This window comes from Loxodonta africana, chromosome X (genome assembly GCF_030014295.1).
Source record: "Loxodonta africana isolate mLoxAfr1 chromosome X, mLoxAfr1.hap2, whole genome shotgun sequence".
NCBI lineage: Eukaryota > Metazoa > Chordata > Mammalia > Proboscidea > Elephantidae > Loxodonta > Loxodonta africana.
Window position 1 is genome coordinate 16,358,522 of NC_087369.1, and position 17,513 is coordinate 16,376,034.

Consider the following 17,513-nt stretch of genomic DNA (forward strand, 5'->3'; position numbering starts at 1 on the left):
GTGGCCCTGGTCCACATTTAACATATGAGATCTCTAAGTGTTGCAAGTAGGGTCATCACTTACACAAATGAAAATATTTTTGTCGTAAAATATCTTCATCTTATACTCTGATAATTAAAAGGATGACACTGACATTTTCTAGCGGGCCATGCCCCAGGAACCCATAGATTCTAGATATGTTTACTTGGTGCTACAGTGGTTAAAGAGCTCGGCTGCTAACTGAAAGGTTGGCAGTTCAAACCCACCAGCTGCTCCGAGGGAGAAAGATGTGGCAGTCTGCTCCCTTGAAGATTACAGCCTTGAAAACCCTATGTGTCACAGTTCTACTCTACACACACGGGGTTGCTGTGATTTGGAATCAACTCCACAGCAATTTCTTTTTGTTTTTCCTGTGTCAATGGTGAAGCATCAGAGAATAAAGGTGATGGAGACTCGAGAACATTTATGCAAGCTTAATAACTCTCAATAGCTTTCACAGCAACAACACTACCAGATGGGAAAGCATTGCTTTGGTCTAAAGCGATGCTGGTCCCTTGTCATTTTCTGCAGTAGGTTTCAAGACACTCATACAGTATGGATAGAAATCCTGGAAAATGAGAGTTAAGCCTCATTTATTGAGTCCCTTGTTTGCCACTGCCATAGTGCTGATCAGAATATACACTTGAAATTCTACTGTCAATCTCCTTTAAGAGTCTGATGCTGATACTTTTTCAAAAGAGCTGTAATATTTTTTCAGGATAGAATAAGTATTTCCTATCTTTATCATCAAGGAGCCCTGGTGGCACAGTGGTTAAGCCCAAAAATTTGTCAGTTTGAACCTACCACTGGCTCCATAGGAGAAAGATGTGGCAGTCTGCTTCCAAAAAGATTACAGTCTTGGAAACCCTATGAGGCAGTTCTACTCTGTCCTATAGGGTCGCTATGAGTTGCAATCGACTCGACGGCAATGGGGTATCTTTATCATCAAAAGGAGCCCTGGTGGTGCAGTGGTTAAGCGCTGGACTGCTAACTGAAAGGTTGCGATTTGAACCACCGGATGCTCCGCAGAAGAAATATGTGGCAGTCTGTTTCTGTAAAGATTTACAGCCTTGGAAACCCTATGGGGTATTCTACTCTGTCTTATAAGATTGCTATGAATCAGGGTGACTCAATGGCAAAGAGTTTGGTTTGGTTGGTTTGAATCCTAGACAAGCCAGGTATATCCTGATAAAAGCATTCCATAGATAATGACTGCCCATTAGCAAACACCATCAGGAAGTCCAATTTGACCAGATCGTTTTTTTCCCTGGTGTGTCCCCAGTATGGGAAAGGTTAGATTGCAGACTAGCTGCCAACCCTTTCCTTTGCACTTGCATAGATGTGTCCTGCTGGGAGCTAGCTGATAGAGTGCACTGTCAAGGGTGTAGCATTTCAGAGGGGAAAGGACAAGGGAAATTCTAAGAGGCTTGTCTGGACAAAAAGGAACCCTTGTGGTGCAACAGTTAAGCACTCTGCTGCTAACCTACAGATTGGTGGTTCAAAACCAACCAGCCGTGGGATAAAGACCTGGTGATCTGCCCCTGTAAAGATTATAGCCTAGTAAACCCTATGGGGCAGTTCCACTCAGTCACATGGGGTCATTATTAGTCGAAATCTACTCAAGGGCACCTAGCATTCTAAGAAATCGTAGCCTGGAAATATAGCATCTGAAATAGGGTAAAACCAAATGGATTGCTTTTGAGTCGATTCTGACTCATGACAACCCTATGTATGTCAGAGTAGAACTGTGCTTCACAGGGCTTTCAGTCACTGATTTTTCAGAAGTAGATTGCCAAGCCTTTCTTCTCAGGTACCTCTAGGGGGACTTGAACCTCCAACCTTTTAGTTAGCAGCTGAGTGCCTTAACCATTCGAACCACCCAGAGACTCCATAACAGTTGCCGTTGAGTCAATTCTAACTCATGACAATCCCCCGTGCGTCAGAGTAGAGCTGTACTCCATGGGGTTTTCAACGGCTAATTTTCAGAAGTAGATTGCCAGGTCTTCTGGGTGGACTTGAACTGCCAACCTTTCAGTTAGCAGCCAAGGGTTTTAACCATTTGCACCAAACAAGGTAGGCGCTCAATACATGTTTGCTGAATGAACAAAAATGCAAATCTGCTTTAAGACAAGCTTATAACACTAACTCATAACACATCCCTGCTCTGGCCCTGAAGACGGTAATGATGAACTGGCTTCCACACTGGTGGGAGCATACCATCGCACAGCGTTAATCTCGCTCGCTAAAATGCGCAGGTTGTGCCCTGACCTCTATTTGGCAGGGTCTGCTTGTTAGGACTGTTGGTCCGTTCACTAGTAATAAGTGGCTTTATGTTTATTCTCATTCCAAAAACCACTTTGACATTCAGCTTTGCAAAAGGAATTCAGATGTTTAATGTTCCATTGAGAAATAGTGAATTCATTTAATGGTCAAAAGCCATTAGTAAAACAGAACTTATTCTAGGGACCAATTATTCAATATTCTGAGGCTCTCCAGAGCCCATACAAGAGAACCCTGAACAGGTACTGTTTGCAACTTCTTACCACCTAGGATGGGCCTTGGAGACAGGTAACACTACCCCAACTCTCTCCTGGCAATCAATCACTCCTATTGCATGAGTGTGCTAATTAAATCAATTTGGCTTTGCTGGATTTGTGAAATCACTCCATTTCTCATTTACATCCTTTAGATAAACCATAAATCTACGAACTTGTCTCCTTGTATTTTCTTGCTATTAAAAAGGATTCCCTCAACTAGGGCTCAAACATAGCAATGATTGTGAGGATGGCTCAGGACCGGGTAACATTTCCGTTCTGCTGCGCATAGGGCCCCTATGAGTCGGAACTGACTAGATAGCACCAAACAACAATAAACTAGGACTACTTATCAAGTATATCTTCTGGATGGGAGAGAAGGGCAGGGCTTCTACATTATGAATAGGCCCAAAGAAATATCACTAGAAGGCAAGAGAGGAAAGAAGAGTTGTTTTGTGTGGTAGAACAACCTTGCCTGCCACTTGGAAGGTGAGAATCAAAGGGCAGGTTTGCATCTGCAAATAGGTTCTACAAATAGCCACGGAACCAAAGCAGCAACTCTCGGCCTTTGCCGGCAACTCAACCGTTAGATTTTCTGTTCCCAAAGGAGGAAAGTGCTGGGTTGTACTGAAAGAGCTCCTGGCTTCAAGAATCTTTTGAGTAAATGGGCTCCCCAAGATAGTATGTGATGAATTTGCCTCTCCAGGTTAAGAAACAGAGGTCCTGTGAAATGTGCTCACGCCTGAGCAAATCCGAGCACCTGCCAGAAAGCTCTCTCTCTCTCTCTGTATATATATATATATATATATATATATATATATATATATTCCACCAGTTGTTGTCAACCACCAGTTGCCATCAAGGCAACTCTGACTTATGGTGACCCCGTGTGTTGCAGAGAACAGTGCTCCATGAGGTTTCCTACCTGGTACCTTTGGCAAAGGCAGGAAGGGCGCCTGGGGATATTGTTGGGTTAGCTAAACTACAGCGCCTAAAAAAACATGCACTAGTTGTCCATATCCCTCAGGATAAAGACCCAATCAGCCTTTCTGTGTCTTCCCATGCTTCTCAGGCTCTTCTGAGCCCTCGGATCCTTTGAGGGTCTTGTTAAAAGGCAGACTCTGATTCAGTAGGCCTAGGGTGGGGCCTGAGATTCTGCATTTCCAAAAAGCTCCCAAGTGTTGCTAATGCTGCTGGTTCCTGGCCCCCATACCTGGCATAGCCAGGGCTGGCAAGACCCTTCATGATTTGGCTCCTGCTTCATTTCTATAGCCTCATCTCATGCCACTGCCCCCTCCCAGTCTCAGCTTCAGCCGTGCTGTACTTCCAGTTCCCTGGAGGGTCATGACTAACCTGCTGACTGTCTTGAGGGTGGACCCTCTGCCCTTGGCCTCCCACACTTTGCCCTGTGGATTTGTACTCATTCCTTGGGTCTCAGCTGAGGTAGCACTTCCTCCAGGAAGGTTTTCTAGATGGCTCTACCCTCTCTAATAGATGGAATTTCCCCTTCACTGGTCTTTGGATGGAGTCCTTGGGTGATGAAAATGGTTACCATGCTCAGCTGATAACCAAAAGGTTGGAGGTTTGGGTCTACCCAGAGGCACCTTGGAAGAAAGGCCTGGTGATCTACTTCCAAAAAATTAGCCATTAAAATCCTATGGAGCACAGTTCTACTCTGACCTACATGGGGTTGCCATAAATTGGAATCAACTCCATGGCAACTGAGAAGTCTTTGGATTTCCTAGAATCTAGCCCAGTGCCTGGTTACATGGTGGGTTGTTGAACAAATACATGTTGAATTAATTAATCAATGAATGAATCAAAGAAATGATGTAAGCTGACAAGCCAAAACTGGTATCTCAGCTGGAGTCTTCACAGCCAGCTTTCCTCTGGATAACAGCTATCAATTCTCCTGCTTTTCCAAAGTCATTTACTCCTTCTAAAAATTAAATCAAGATCACCAACAGAACTGCTAAAGACAAATAATGTATTTTAAAGGTGACAGAAAGTTGAACAAGATGTAAGAAAAATAAAGACCAAAGAACAATTTCTTACTATACTGCAAATATTAATTTAATGCATTTTCCCCCCTCCCTTTAAGTCTAATTTACTCCAAATTAGTGCTACTGAGAACTGGGGTGGGAGAGGGGCCCACCATAGAGAAATTGGGTGTGTTTGGAAATTTTTATATCAACTTTACAGACTAATTTTCTTTTTTCACTTGAATCTAATAATAAAAAGGGGGGTTGTATTTTATCCTTTTCTTTTCACTTTATTTTTAAGTAATTCATTTCATTGCATTATTTTCAAAGTATTGCATCACGACAAATTGAAAATTTCTTTAAAAACTGGTTTTCGCTACAGAAATTTGAGAAGTACTGTTCTCCATCTGGGAATCTGAGACAGACCACCTAAAGCTGTGGTTCGCAACTGAGGGAGATTTTGCCTCCCAGGAGACACTGGACAATGCCTGGCGATGTTTTTTGGTTGTCACAGCTGGGCCGGGGGTGGGGTACTACTGGCATCTATTGGGGCAAGGCCAACAATGCTGCTCAACATTCCACAACACTCTGCACAGTCCCTCAACAACAACAACAAAAAAATCTGGCTCAAAATGTCGATAGTACTGAGGTTTAGAAACCCTCATCTAAAGATTTATCTACACCCAGAACCGTAGCCACTTCAGAGCGGAAGACTTTTTTCTGAGGTGTTACTTCTTCATCGGAACCACAAACGGCCAGTTCCCATGTTCACATGCTTTCACAGTTAGATTTGATAAGAACTCTCTGCTCTGCTTCTTTGGGTCAAAGACTTCCCTGTTCTCCCAGCACCCGTGGTTTCTTCACTGCAGAGCAAAACCGGAAGCACAGCAGGATGGTTTTGCTGTGGGAGGCTCTCAGGCCTGTTGCCCAATCATCAGCTCTTCTGACAACTCCTTTTGTGGTTTCTCAGTCTTGTTGGAAGAACGTATGTTAGCACTTATTTGAAAGGAATGCAGCAATGCTGAGAGGTTCACAGTACAAATGCTTCTCTGCTAACCCTTACGGCAACCTTCTCTAGCAGCATTAAATGAAAAACTCCTTTTGGTTGGATTTGGAGTTGCTGGTCAAGCTTCTCGGACATAAGTTTGCAAACACATGTAAACAGGCCCTAACACATTTTACCAATCAAAAATATGGAGCAACTGAATTATTGATGTGTAGAAATCATTTCATTTCAGTTGGTTTTCATTCCATGACCTGATCCTTTTTCTTCGTTTTGGCAGGGTTGACTATTTGTAGGTAGCCATGTCCACTGGCAAGTGGGCTAATTTCCCTTCTTTTCTCTTTTAGATCGGCTGAACTTTTTTTTAGTTGTGCTTTAAGTGTAAGTTTACAATTCGAGTCAGTTTCTCATACAAAAACTTATACACACATTGTTATGTGACCCTAGTTGCTCTCCCTATGATGTGACAGCACACTCCTCCTTTCCACCCTGTATTTCCCATGCCCATTCTACCAACTCCTGTCCACCTCTGCCTTCTCATCTCGCCTCCAGACAGGAGATGCCCACATAGTCTCATGTGTCTACTTGAGCCGAGAAGCTCACTCCTCACCAGTATCGTTTTCTATTTTATAATCCAGTCCAATCCCTGTCTGAAGAGTTGGCTTTGGGAATGGTTCCTGTCCTGGGCTAACAGAAGGTCTGGGGACCATGACCACTGGGGTCCTCCTAGTCTCAGTCAGACCATTAAGTCTGGTCTTTTTACGAGAATTTGGGGTCTGCATCCCACTGCTCTCCTGCTCCCTCAGGGGTTCTCTGTTGTGTTCGCTCTCAGGGCAGTCATTGGTGGTAGCCGGGCACCATCTAGATCTTCTGATCTCAGGCTGATGGAGTCTCTGGTTTATGTGGCCCTTTCTAAGTGGGCTAATTTCTGAATGTGAACAATATTTCCTAAAGTTACTGTAAATGAGATCTTTGCAATCTTTATTGAAGCTGTTCTTAATAATAATCTTCCTTCTCCTACTGTCGCCTGATATTGTGTTTTATAAAGAAGGTAATTTTTTTTATGTTGTTGGTTGACTAAAGCGCTGGTTAGAAAGTTTATTTTCCAAAATAAAAGTTCTGATTGTATGATAAGATCTAATATTTTTGAGTGCTTGCTATCTACCAGGTGCTCTTCTTTCTGCATGTTTTTTGTGTGTGAAAATACACACAACAAAACATACACCCATTCAAGAATTTTTACGTGTACAGTTCATTGAAAATGGTTACATACTTCACACTGTGTTACCACTCTCACTATCTCTGCCTCTATTGTTTCAGCACCACTAACATACACTCTATGCCCCCAAAGTTCTCATCAGTGCTTTAGAGTCCCCATTATCGTTTCAATCGCATATAGGTAATTCTTCAATAGGGCACAATGCTCAAGGCAGACATTCTTTATTTATTGAGCTAAATTGTTGTTTAATTTCAAGATGACTTCATGGGATAGCTTTGGCTCAGGGTTCAAAAGTTGTTTGTAGGAAATTGATTTTGTTGTCCCTCTAGTCTCAATGCGTCCTGTAAATCTGGTTTCCAATAAGAATTCGAAGTTCCATTCCATAATTTTCCTCCTTTTGATCAAGATCCATCTACTGGGTCCCTGAACAAAATGGTTAGTAATGGTAGCCAGGCACCATCCATCTCCTGGTACCAGGTGTTGTTCTTCTAAGCACTTTGCATGTTTTAGCTCATTTAGTTATTATGACAAACCTGTACAATAGGTACTACTGTTATCCCCTTTTTATAGACGGGGAAACTGAGGTGCATAGAAGTGAAGCGACTTGGCCAAAGTTATGAAAGTTGGGAGCAGCAGAGCTGAGATTCAAACCCAGCACACAGGGTCCAGAAGCTGTGGTCTTATCCATCCTCCCTCTCTTGCCAGTTGAGAGTCGTGTAAGCAAGAAATGCAAGCAGAGTAGGAAAGCAAAAGCTATGGTCTGTGAACTCTCATACTGGTCATGTGAAGCCCCATGTGGAAGCTTATGTAAATAAGCTCCCTATCTTTAGGAACCGCATCTTACCTATCCTTGTATTGCCCACTGTCTTCTTGTAGGCTATCACCACAGAGCCTCTCACAGAATAAGCAGTCCCTCAGTGTTTGTAGATTTGCCTCAACCTAGAAGCTCATCCACAACACAGCTGCTCTTCACCACCCACCCACCACCCCATACTCACCTCTCTGTGCATTGCAAGTCCAGGCTAGAACCAACAGCTGCAAAACCATGCCTTCCCTCCCTGGGCAGCCCCTGGTAACATCCCATGAGCCACAGTCACACATGTGTTTGTGCTGTGGTCTCTCTCAGCCTCCAGCTGCCTGCCCATCCTTAGCAGGGCAAGTGGGAGCGGAGTCAAAGTAGATGAAATTGCACAGCCAAGAGTTGCCAGAGCTTTGGTGTTCCATGGTGGATTCCCCTTTCTGAAGAGGGGAGAAATGCTGAAGTATGGTTAGCATAGCTGTCCCTTTGTCATGCTGAGTATTGCATTCCTTCAAGATAGTGTATCTAAAGTTTATTCCTTTCTTCTTCTTGAGGTCCCCGGTGCTATTTCTAGCTTGTAGTTGTTGGGCACTTTCAAGTTGATTCTGACTTAGAGTGACCCTACAGGACAGAGTAGAACTGTCACATAGGGTTTCCTGGGCTGTAATCTTTATGGGAGCTGATTGCCAGGTCTTTTCTTCCTCAGAGCCACTGGTGGGTTCAAACCGCTGACCTTTTGGTTAGCAGTTGAACACTTAACCATTGCAACCACCAGGGCTCCTATTTCTAGCTTCAAAAAAAAACAAAAAAACAAACCCGTTGCCGTTGAGTTGATTCTGACTCATAGCAACTCTATAGGACAGAGTAGAACTGCCCCATAGGGTTTCCAAAGAGCGCCTGGTGGATTTGAACTGCCGACCTTTGGGTTAGCAGGCGAACGTTTAACCACTATGCCACCAGAATTTCCACATTTCTAGTTCAGCAGTCCAAAGTTAAAACGGCAAGTCAGAATGAGTCCAAAGAGGGTGAGTGAGGTACCTCTCAATGCCTCACAAGATGGATTATATGAGCTGTTCTCAAAGTGTGGTCCCTGAATCAGTAGCAGCTTGACTTCGGAACTTGACAGAAATGCAGATTCTTGGGCCTGACTGCAAACCTACTGAATCAGACACTCTGGGGATGAGGCCTAAAAATCTATGTTTTAACAAGCCCTCCGGGGGATTCTAATACATGGTCAAATTTGAGAACTACTGGCCTATATCCATGATTCTCAGCCCTGATTGCGTATTAAAATCACTTTGGGAGTTTTAAAAGTCCGGAAAGCCAGGGTACACCCAACTAATGAGACTCTCCGGTGTGAGAGCCAGGTCAGAATTTTTTAAAGCTCCCCAGGTAATTCCAGTGAAGCTAAGGTTCAGAACCATTGGGTTGATGCAGGTTTCCTCACCCAGGGCCATATGGACATTTGGGGCCAGATGATTCTTTATTTAATCCTGTGCATTTTTGGATGTTTGCAGCATCCCTGGCCTCTGCCCACTAGAAGCCAGTAGTGCCCTCCAGGTTGTGACAATTAAAAATGGCTCCAGACATGGTCAATTGTCTCCAGGAGGCAAAACCCTCCACCACCACCACTGTTCGAGAACAATTGGAGTAGAATTCACCATTATCTCTCCAAGCACGGTCATTGGCCAATTCACAGCACAATTCTCTCCAGGACGTATTAAAAGTGCAGATTCTTAAGCCCACCCCCATGCTTCTCAAGTCTAAATCAGGAAGCTTGTTAGCTTCTGAAATTCTTAAGCACCTTCAAGTTTGATACCCTTTGAGTCGAGTATTCCTTCTTAAAGGCAGATCGAGTTTGACCTTGAAGCTTAGGAAAGCAAAATTTGACTCCTGTGGGATCCCTCTCTTTAACAGAGGTAGAAGTGAATTGATTGATGATTCTTCCAAAGATTCCAGCTTACTCACACAGACCCGCTCAGAGAGCAGGGAGATAAAGTAAAGCTACAAAATGTCCCTCCAGGGACAGGTGTGTCATGTTTTATGTAAATGAACATTTCAGCAACAAAACGATAACTTTTTATTCATAGATTCTTGACTGTAAAGGACACTGGCTGCAAGTGTCAATTTATACATCTTGAAAGTCCCGGATTATGGAATCAGATGTATTTGCAACGTCGATCCCAGTTTATTTTGGGGTATGAACAGCACTGATGACCATTCTCATAAACTACTTTGATGTTCCCATCATACCAGTACCAGTTGCCATTGAGTTGATTCTGACTCGTGGTGACCCATGTGTGTCAGAGTAGAATTGTGCTCCATAGGGTTTTCTTGGCTGATTTTTTGGAAGTAGATCACCAGGCCTTTCTTCTGAGGTTCCACTGGGTGGACTCCAACCTCCAACCTTTGGGTTAACAGCCAAGCATGTTAACCATTGGCACCAACCAGGGACTCCATTTCCATTATGGACAACTGTAAATTCCCTTTTTTATTGAGGTGGGGTGCTTTGTGGCCATGTTCCAAGCATACATCCACTTACTGGTTACTTTTCCTCTGTCCATTGTCTCTGCACCTATGAAACATGCTGCTTGGATTAATCAGAGGTCACCTCCAGCTTCCACCCATAATGTCACCTGTAATCACTCATTCATTTGTTCACTCAGGAGGCAACTTTATCCCTGGCCCTCTGCTGAGGGCAGGGGTGACTATAATAATGAATAGATGCTCGTAGTGGAGCTTCAGCAAGAAGTGAGGAGACCTCAGACCAAGGAGTCATTTTCCTGCCTGGGAAAATTAGCAAAGACTTCACAAATGAAGGGACATTTGAGCTGGCCTTACAGGATGACCAGGTGTTCTTCAAGTAGAGAACTGAGGTCTGTTTTAGGTGTTAAATCTGATATCAAAGATTAGATAAGAATCTGTCCTATTTAAAGATCTTGAGCAATTCATGGTATCATGGCCTGAAAAGAAGGGTACCGTTTTCTCAAGGACATCACAGGCACTTTCAGAAAACATTTCCCCCAAAGAGGAAAACCAGTTGGAGAGTGTAATATTCTGTGATATTAAAGGAATGCAGTTAATCATGTAAAAATTTGAATTCAGCAAAACAAACCCAACACCACCTCTAGTCGTTCTCAGCAGGGAGCTGTTTTGTCCCCAGGGGACATTTGGCAATGTCTTCAGACATTTTTGGTTGTCATGACTGGGGGGTTAAATACTGGTACCCAATGGGTAAAGGCCAGGGATGCTGCTCAACACCCTACAGTGCACAGGACGGCCCCCACCACAGAGAATGACTAGTGGGTAGAGACCAGGGATGCTGCTAACACCTTACAGTGCACAGGATGGCCCCACCACAGAGAATGACTAGGGGGTGGAGACCAGGGATGCTGTTCAACATCCCATGGTGCACAGGATGGCCCCACCCCAGAGAATGATCCGGCCTAAATGTCAGTAGTGCTGTGATTGAGAAACTCTTCTCTGACCTGCACACTATCTAAACTGACATGCTTTCATCTGTGCCATGGAAATTAGTCCTGCTCATCTCTTTGTTCCTTGCACAGTTTAAGTGATGACATGTAAGATTTACCTTGTCCCACCCTCACTGCCACACAGTTTGATCTATAAACAAGGCCCTCGTGAATTTAGAACACTGTGCAAACTCATGTGAATTTAATAACTTTAGTTGAGGGAAAATAAGATAAGAATCAAAGCACAGGGTGAGGACATCATGGCTGCAAGGCTGTGGGCCCATCACTGTCACATTGCACCACGAGTACATTTGTCTGGGACAGAATTGTTTCATTCTGCTAGAAGAAGCAAGGTATTCTAAATACAGCTTGGAGTCTCTGAAGTGAGTAGTCCTACATTTGCGCCAGGTAGAAATGGTGCAGGAATTTAATGTTCAGTTAGCAAACATGCAAAGAACAGGGCTGGGGAGCAAGCTTGTCTTTGTCTAAATCTGGTGGCCACTAACCACATGTGGCTATTGAGCACTTGAGATGTGGTGAGTCCAAATTGAGATGCGCTGTAAGTGTAAAATACACACTGAATTTCCAAGATTTTGTACAGAAAAGAGAATGCAAAATATCTCATTTAATTTGCATATTGGTTACAAGTTGAAATGATAAGATTCTGAATCCATTCGGTTAAATAAAATACATGATTAAAATTAAATTCACCTATTTTTACCTCTTTTTTTAAATGAGGCTACTAGAAAATGGGAAACCCTCAATGAAATGGATTGACGCAATAACCTCTACAATGTACTGAAACATACCAACGATCAGGAAGATGGTGCGGGACCGGGCAACGTTTCCTTCTGTTACACACAAGGTTGCCATGAGTTGGAGCCAAGTTAACAGCAACTAACAACTAGAAAATTTAAAATTACATATGTGGCTTGCATTAAGTATATTTTTATTGGACCAAGCTGGTCTAAAACCACACATTTCTTTTCTTTTTTAATCTTATTATGACGCTCAAGAAAGGACTTCCAGGTTTGGATTTCTAACAAGTATGTCCTTCCATCTCCCGGCCACTGGTTTTCAACCTTGGCAGCACCATGAAATCACCTTGGAGAGCTTTTAAAAAATACTGATGCTTGGACATGGATAGGTAAAATAATAATAATAATAACCCTGACCTAAACCACATATCTTATGCAAAAATTAACTCAAAATGAATCATGTATTTAAATGTAAAACATAAACTAGAAAACGCTGAGAAGAACACATGGGTGAAAATCCTCAGGATCTGGGGCTAGGCAATGAGTTCTTTGACTTGACACCAAAAGCATGACTTATAAAAGGAAAAATAGGTAAATTGGACTTCATCGAAATGAAAAACTTTTGCTCTGTGAAAGCCCATGTGAGGAAGATGAAGATCCATGAGACAGAGGAGGGTGGCTGGAGGGAGGTGGGTGTGCCTATAAAAGGGAAACACACAGGGTCCATGTGATACTGGAACTGTTCAGTGTCTTGACCATGATGATGGTAAAACAAAAAACAGTTGCTTTTGAGTCAATTCTGACCCATGTGCGTCAGGGTAGACCTGTGCTCCACAGGGCCTTCTATGGCTTACCTTTCAGAAGATCTCCAGGTCTTTCTTCCGAGTTGCCTCTGGGTGGACTTGAACCTTCAACCTTTCAGTTAGCAGCCTAGCACTACCCAGGTAAAAGTGCATAAAACCTACATACAACAGCAACAACAAAAACCATTGCCATTGAGTCAGTTGTGACTCATAGCAACCCTTTAGGACAGTGAACTGCCCCATAGGGTTTCCAAGGCTGTAATCTTTATGGAAGCATACTGCCGCCACATCTTTCTCCTCTGGAGGGGCTGTTGGTTTCAAACCACCAACTTTTTGGTTAGCAGCCAAATGCTTTAACCACTATACCTACCACCCAGGCTCCTAAAACCTACATGCGTGATAGTATTGTATAGAACTTAATACACATATACATACACAATGACTACAAGTAAAACTGGGTAAGGAGTCCCCGGGTGGTGTAAACGGTTAATATCTTGGCTGTTAACCAGAAGGTTGGAGGTTTGAGTCTGCCCAGAAGTACCTCGGAAGAAAAGCCTGGCAATGTACTTCGGAAAAATCAGTCATTGAATACTCTATGGAGCACAGTTCTACACTGACACACATGAGGTCTCCATGAGTTGGAATCGACTCAACGGCAATTGGTTAAAACTGGGGAAATCGGTTGTGTCTATCAACGTCAATATCCTGGTTGAGACATTGTATTATAGTCTTGCAAAATAATATTGTTGTGGGGAGACTGGGTCAAGTGTACACAGGGTCTCTCTACAGTATCTCTTACAACTGCGTGCAAATCTTCGATCATCTCAATACAAATTTCAATGGAAAAAAAAATACCACCACACCGCCACCACCACCACCACCACGTTGATTTAAATGGTCTGGAACGTGGCCTGGGCTTGGAGAGTTTTATACTCTCCCCGCGTGATTTCATGTGCAGCCAAGGTTGAAGGCAATGCTTCTGAGATGAAGAGTGTAAGAATTTAAAATAGAGACTGAAGGCAGGTGTTGGAAACTGCTGAGTTGGACTTTCTGACTGAGGGTTATCTTCAAACCCAATCCCCAAATGAAAGAATGCAGCTTGTCCTCAGGAACTTGTATGTTTTGGCACAATGCCCAAGCTAGAGATCTGGCTCTATTTCCTGGAAGGAATAGGATTTGAGCAAACTGACCAGGTGGATGAAATGGTTAGTAGCACCTTCCTATGTTTTCGCTGAGCACCTGTCTGCTTTCCCCACAAACCTCCCTTTCAACCTTATAGGCCACTGCTTTTCAAATATGGCTGCACATTGGACACACCTGGGTTGTGTAAAAAATGCTGATACCTGGGCCCTGTCCCTAAAGAGTCTTACTTATTTGGTGAGGAATGTGGCCTGGGCATCAGGACTTTTTTTTTTTTTAGATCTCCCAGGGGATTCTAGTATGCAGCAAAACTGGACGACCTCTCAAGTCTGCCCACAAGGTGTAGTTGTACCTCAGGAGCTTTTAAATATCCGGTTGCCTGGCGTCCAAATATTCTGATTTAATTAGTCAAGAGTGTGGCCAGGTCATTGGTCGGGATTTTTAAAAGCTCTCCAAGTGATTCTTAGGTGCAGTTTAGGTTTGAAAACCACTAGTTTAGGCATTCATCCTCTATTATCATCAACCAAGATATCAGCTGTGTTCTTGCTCACAAGCATTTAGCAGGCTTCAGGATTGAAAGTTTTCATAGTATAATAGCAGGTGCCATCAAGTCGACTCTACTCATGGCGACTCCATGTGTGTCAGGGTAAAACTTTGCACCATAGAATTTTCAATGGCTGAGTTTTCAAAAGCAGATTGCCCTACCTTTCTTCTAAGGCACATCTGGGTGGACTGGGACTTCCAAACTTTTGGTTGGCGGCTGAGGGCATGTAACCATTTGCATTACCCAGGGACAACCGAAAGTTTTAATAGGTAGGAGAAGACTTTACGTGTTGGGCGTGTGTGTGTGTGTGTGTGTGTGTGTGCGCACGCCTGTGTGTGTAGGGGAGAGTCCAGTCTGGCCTCTCCAAAATCGCCACCTTACTTCTTCTTTTTGTAAGACTGGGCAGGCTTTTCGCTTCGCCTCCTTCGCAGCGCACAGGGAGTATGCACTACCCGCTTCCCCTTATGAAATGAATTGGTGGACCCTGAGCCCACAAGCTCCTCTCCAGCCACCCCTCCAACTGCAGCGTGACTGCCCAAGTCAGTGGTTCTCAAAATGTGCTGCACATTAGGGTCTCCTGGACAGCTTTAAAAAAATACTGAGGCCTGGCTCCCACCACCTGACAGCCTGATGTCACTGGTCCGGAGAGAAACCGGGCCAGCAGGATTTTTTTTTTAAGTCCTAGGTGATTCTAATGTTCAGCGTAGTTTGCAAACCACTGGCCCAAGTGCTATTTCACTTGCTGTTATGCGTTGTCCAGTTGATTGCAGCTCGTAGTGACCCCATATGACAGAGTAGAACTGCCTCATAGGGTTTCCCAGGCTGCAATTTTTAGGGAAGCAGATTGCCAGGTCTTTGCTCTCTAGGAGCAGCTGGTAGGTTCGAACCTCTGACCTTTCAGTTAGCAACCAAGCGCTTAACCATTGCGCCAGCAGAGCTCCTTGCTGTCTTACTTAGTGATGTGAAATTGGCTTTTGTGCAGGAAGATCCTAACAAAATATTCAACAAGGTTAGAAATGGATGGGCAGAATGTCTCAGGTTCAAGCTAAGGACTCAATACAACACAGTGAAGTGCTTTGACACGAGCCATGCAGAGTATGTATAGATGAGTAATTTCTTGAAACACTGTATTCCAAATCCAAACCGCCCCCCCCCCACCAACAGTGCAGCCCCCTCGAGTTGGTAGAGTCTCCTATGTGAGTTGCACAGAGTTCATGGCCATGCCATGTCTACAGAAGTGCTGAAGGGAAAGTAGCTCTTATGTAAAACAGCAACTTTCAACAGCTCTGTACCTCCTGCTGGGCAAGAGTTTCACCAACATCAGATGCAAATTAGAGATAAACTTAATTTAAGTACTAACTGCCTCTCCCTACTCTCCGGAGGGGGCTGGTGTTTGCGATCACACCTCCAAAGCAGAGGGCCACCTGCAGGCTGTCATTTTCATCAGATGCGCATAATAGCTCAGCCTCATTTTGAAGATGTCTGCCCTCATGCATTTCCAGATTCCACCCAGGAGTGGAAGCCAGTTTCCCAAGTTCAAATATCCTCTCCTCCCCCACTCGGAGGGCATTTTCCATTTCCAGATGAGCATCTGAGGAGGGTCACTGCCCCTGCAGCAATCTTTAGGGAGATCTGAAACAGAAAAGAGTTTTAAATGAATGTCATAAGACATTGTGACTAAAAGCTCAACCTCTAGCTGCAGGGGACAGGTGCCAGAAAATGAGTCAGGCTGGTAAGGCAGGTGGGGTGTCATACCAAGGAAGAGGACCTAGCAGGGGCCTTCGAGCCAGGGATCAGGCAGCCAGACAAGTGGGTGGAAAGCTGGTTGCCCCAAATTGTCTCAGGCTGGGCCGAGCATTCTGGAAGCAAACATTTAAACATCTGGGAGATGCCTTGGTGATTTTGCCCAGCTGAGCTCCCTGGGCGCTCCTTCCACTGGCAGATGAAGGTGTGGATTCAGAATATAAATGTGGGTTAGAATGAAAGTAGGATTTCTAAACTCCCCCTTGGCTCTATATGGTTCTTTGCCTACGTAAGGCATGGTGGGTCTGGGGGTAAATCCACGACAAAATCAGGGAGCATAAGGACTCTCTTAGGTTTAGCCTGAAAGCTCTAGAGACTCTGCCTGAAAAACTGTGTATCCAGGTCAGAGCCAGACCGAGTGGCAAGCGAGTGCATTTCATCATATGCACTGGCTTTTCCCGACTGCCTGTGTGTCAAATTCCAGTAGACTTAAAAATCTGTACAAGTGGTCTTACACTTGAGCGTACATCAGAATCACCTGGAGGACTTGTTAAACCACAGATTCCTGGATTATGCTCCCAGAGTTTCGGATTCTTCAGGTCCGAAGGAGGGAGGGGATGGAGGGAAGGGGGATAATTTGTATCTCTAGCAAGTTCCCTGGGTGGCGCAAAAGGTTAAGCACTTGACTACTAACCAAAAGGTCAGCTGTTCAAACTCACCCAGAGGCACCTTGGAAGAAAGGCCTGGTGAATTGGTTCTGCAAGGTCACAGCCTTCAAACTCTATGGAGTGCCATTCTACTTGGCACACATGGAGTCATTCAAGGGCAACTGGTGACAAGTTTCCAAGACATGCTGATGCTCCTAGCCCAGAGACCACACTTTGAGAACCGCTGGTCTGAGGATAAGCTTATAGGTATTTTGTGAATTTAAAGGATGATTTACGCATGACTCTGAGGGCTTATATGCAAGTATTACTTTCTTTGTAGGTATGTGGGCCCCCAGTAAGACCAGTTAGCATGGGGTTTGGAGTCACATGGAAGATGGTGACTTTGGATGTGATTCTTGTGACAGGAACTTCTGGTTTCACAGGGGAAGCAGCAGCTGACTGCAAAACAAGAAAACAGGGGTAGAAGGGGAAACCCGAAATCCCAAATACAGAGGGCAGGGGGGGAAGAGAAACAGTGAAGATGGAAGCATGCTAGTTTGTGGGTGAGATGTTCATCTGTTCCGGGGAGGACAGACGGGCCAGGAGGGGCTGGGCAGGAGGGTTTTGGTTATTTATTTACTAATTTCATGATTAGGATGTCCACAGGGTTCACAGGGCTGTGCCGAGTCACACACCTGAAAGAATGTCCTAGTCCGGAGGTTTGTGATGTTGGGATATGGTGCCAGTGGAGGTGGATTTCATTTTCTCTGAAGATTTAAACGTGGGACTTGTCCATTATTAATGGGTCAGCCAGGGCAGTTTTAGGTACAGACTCTTCTAGATGCAGGAA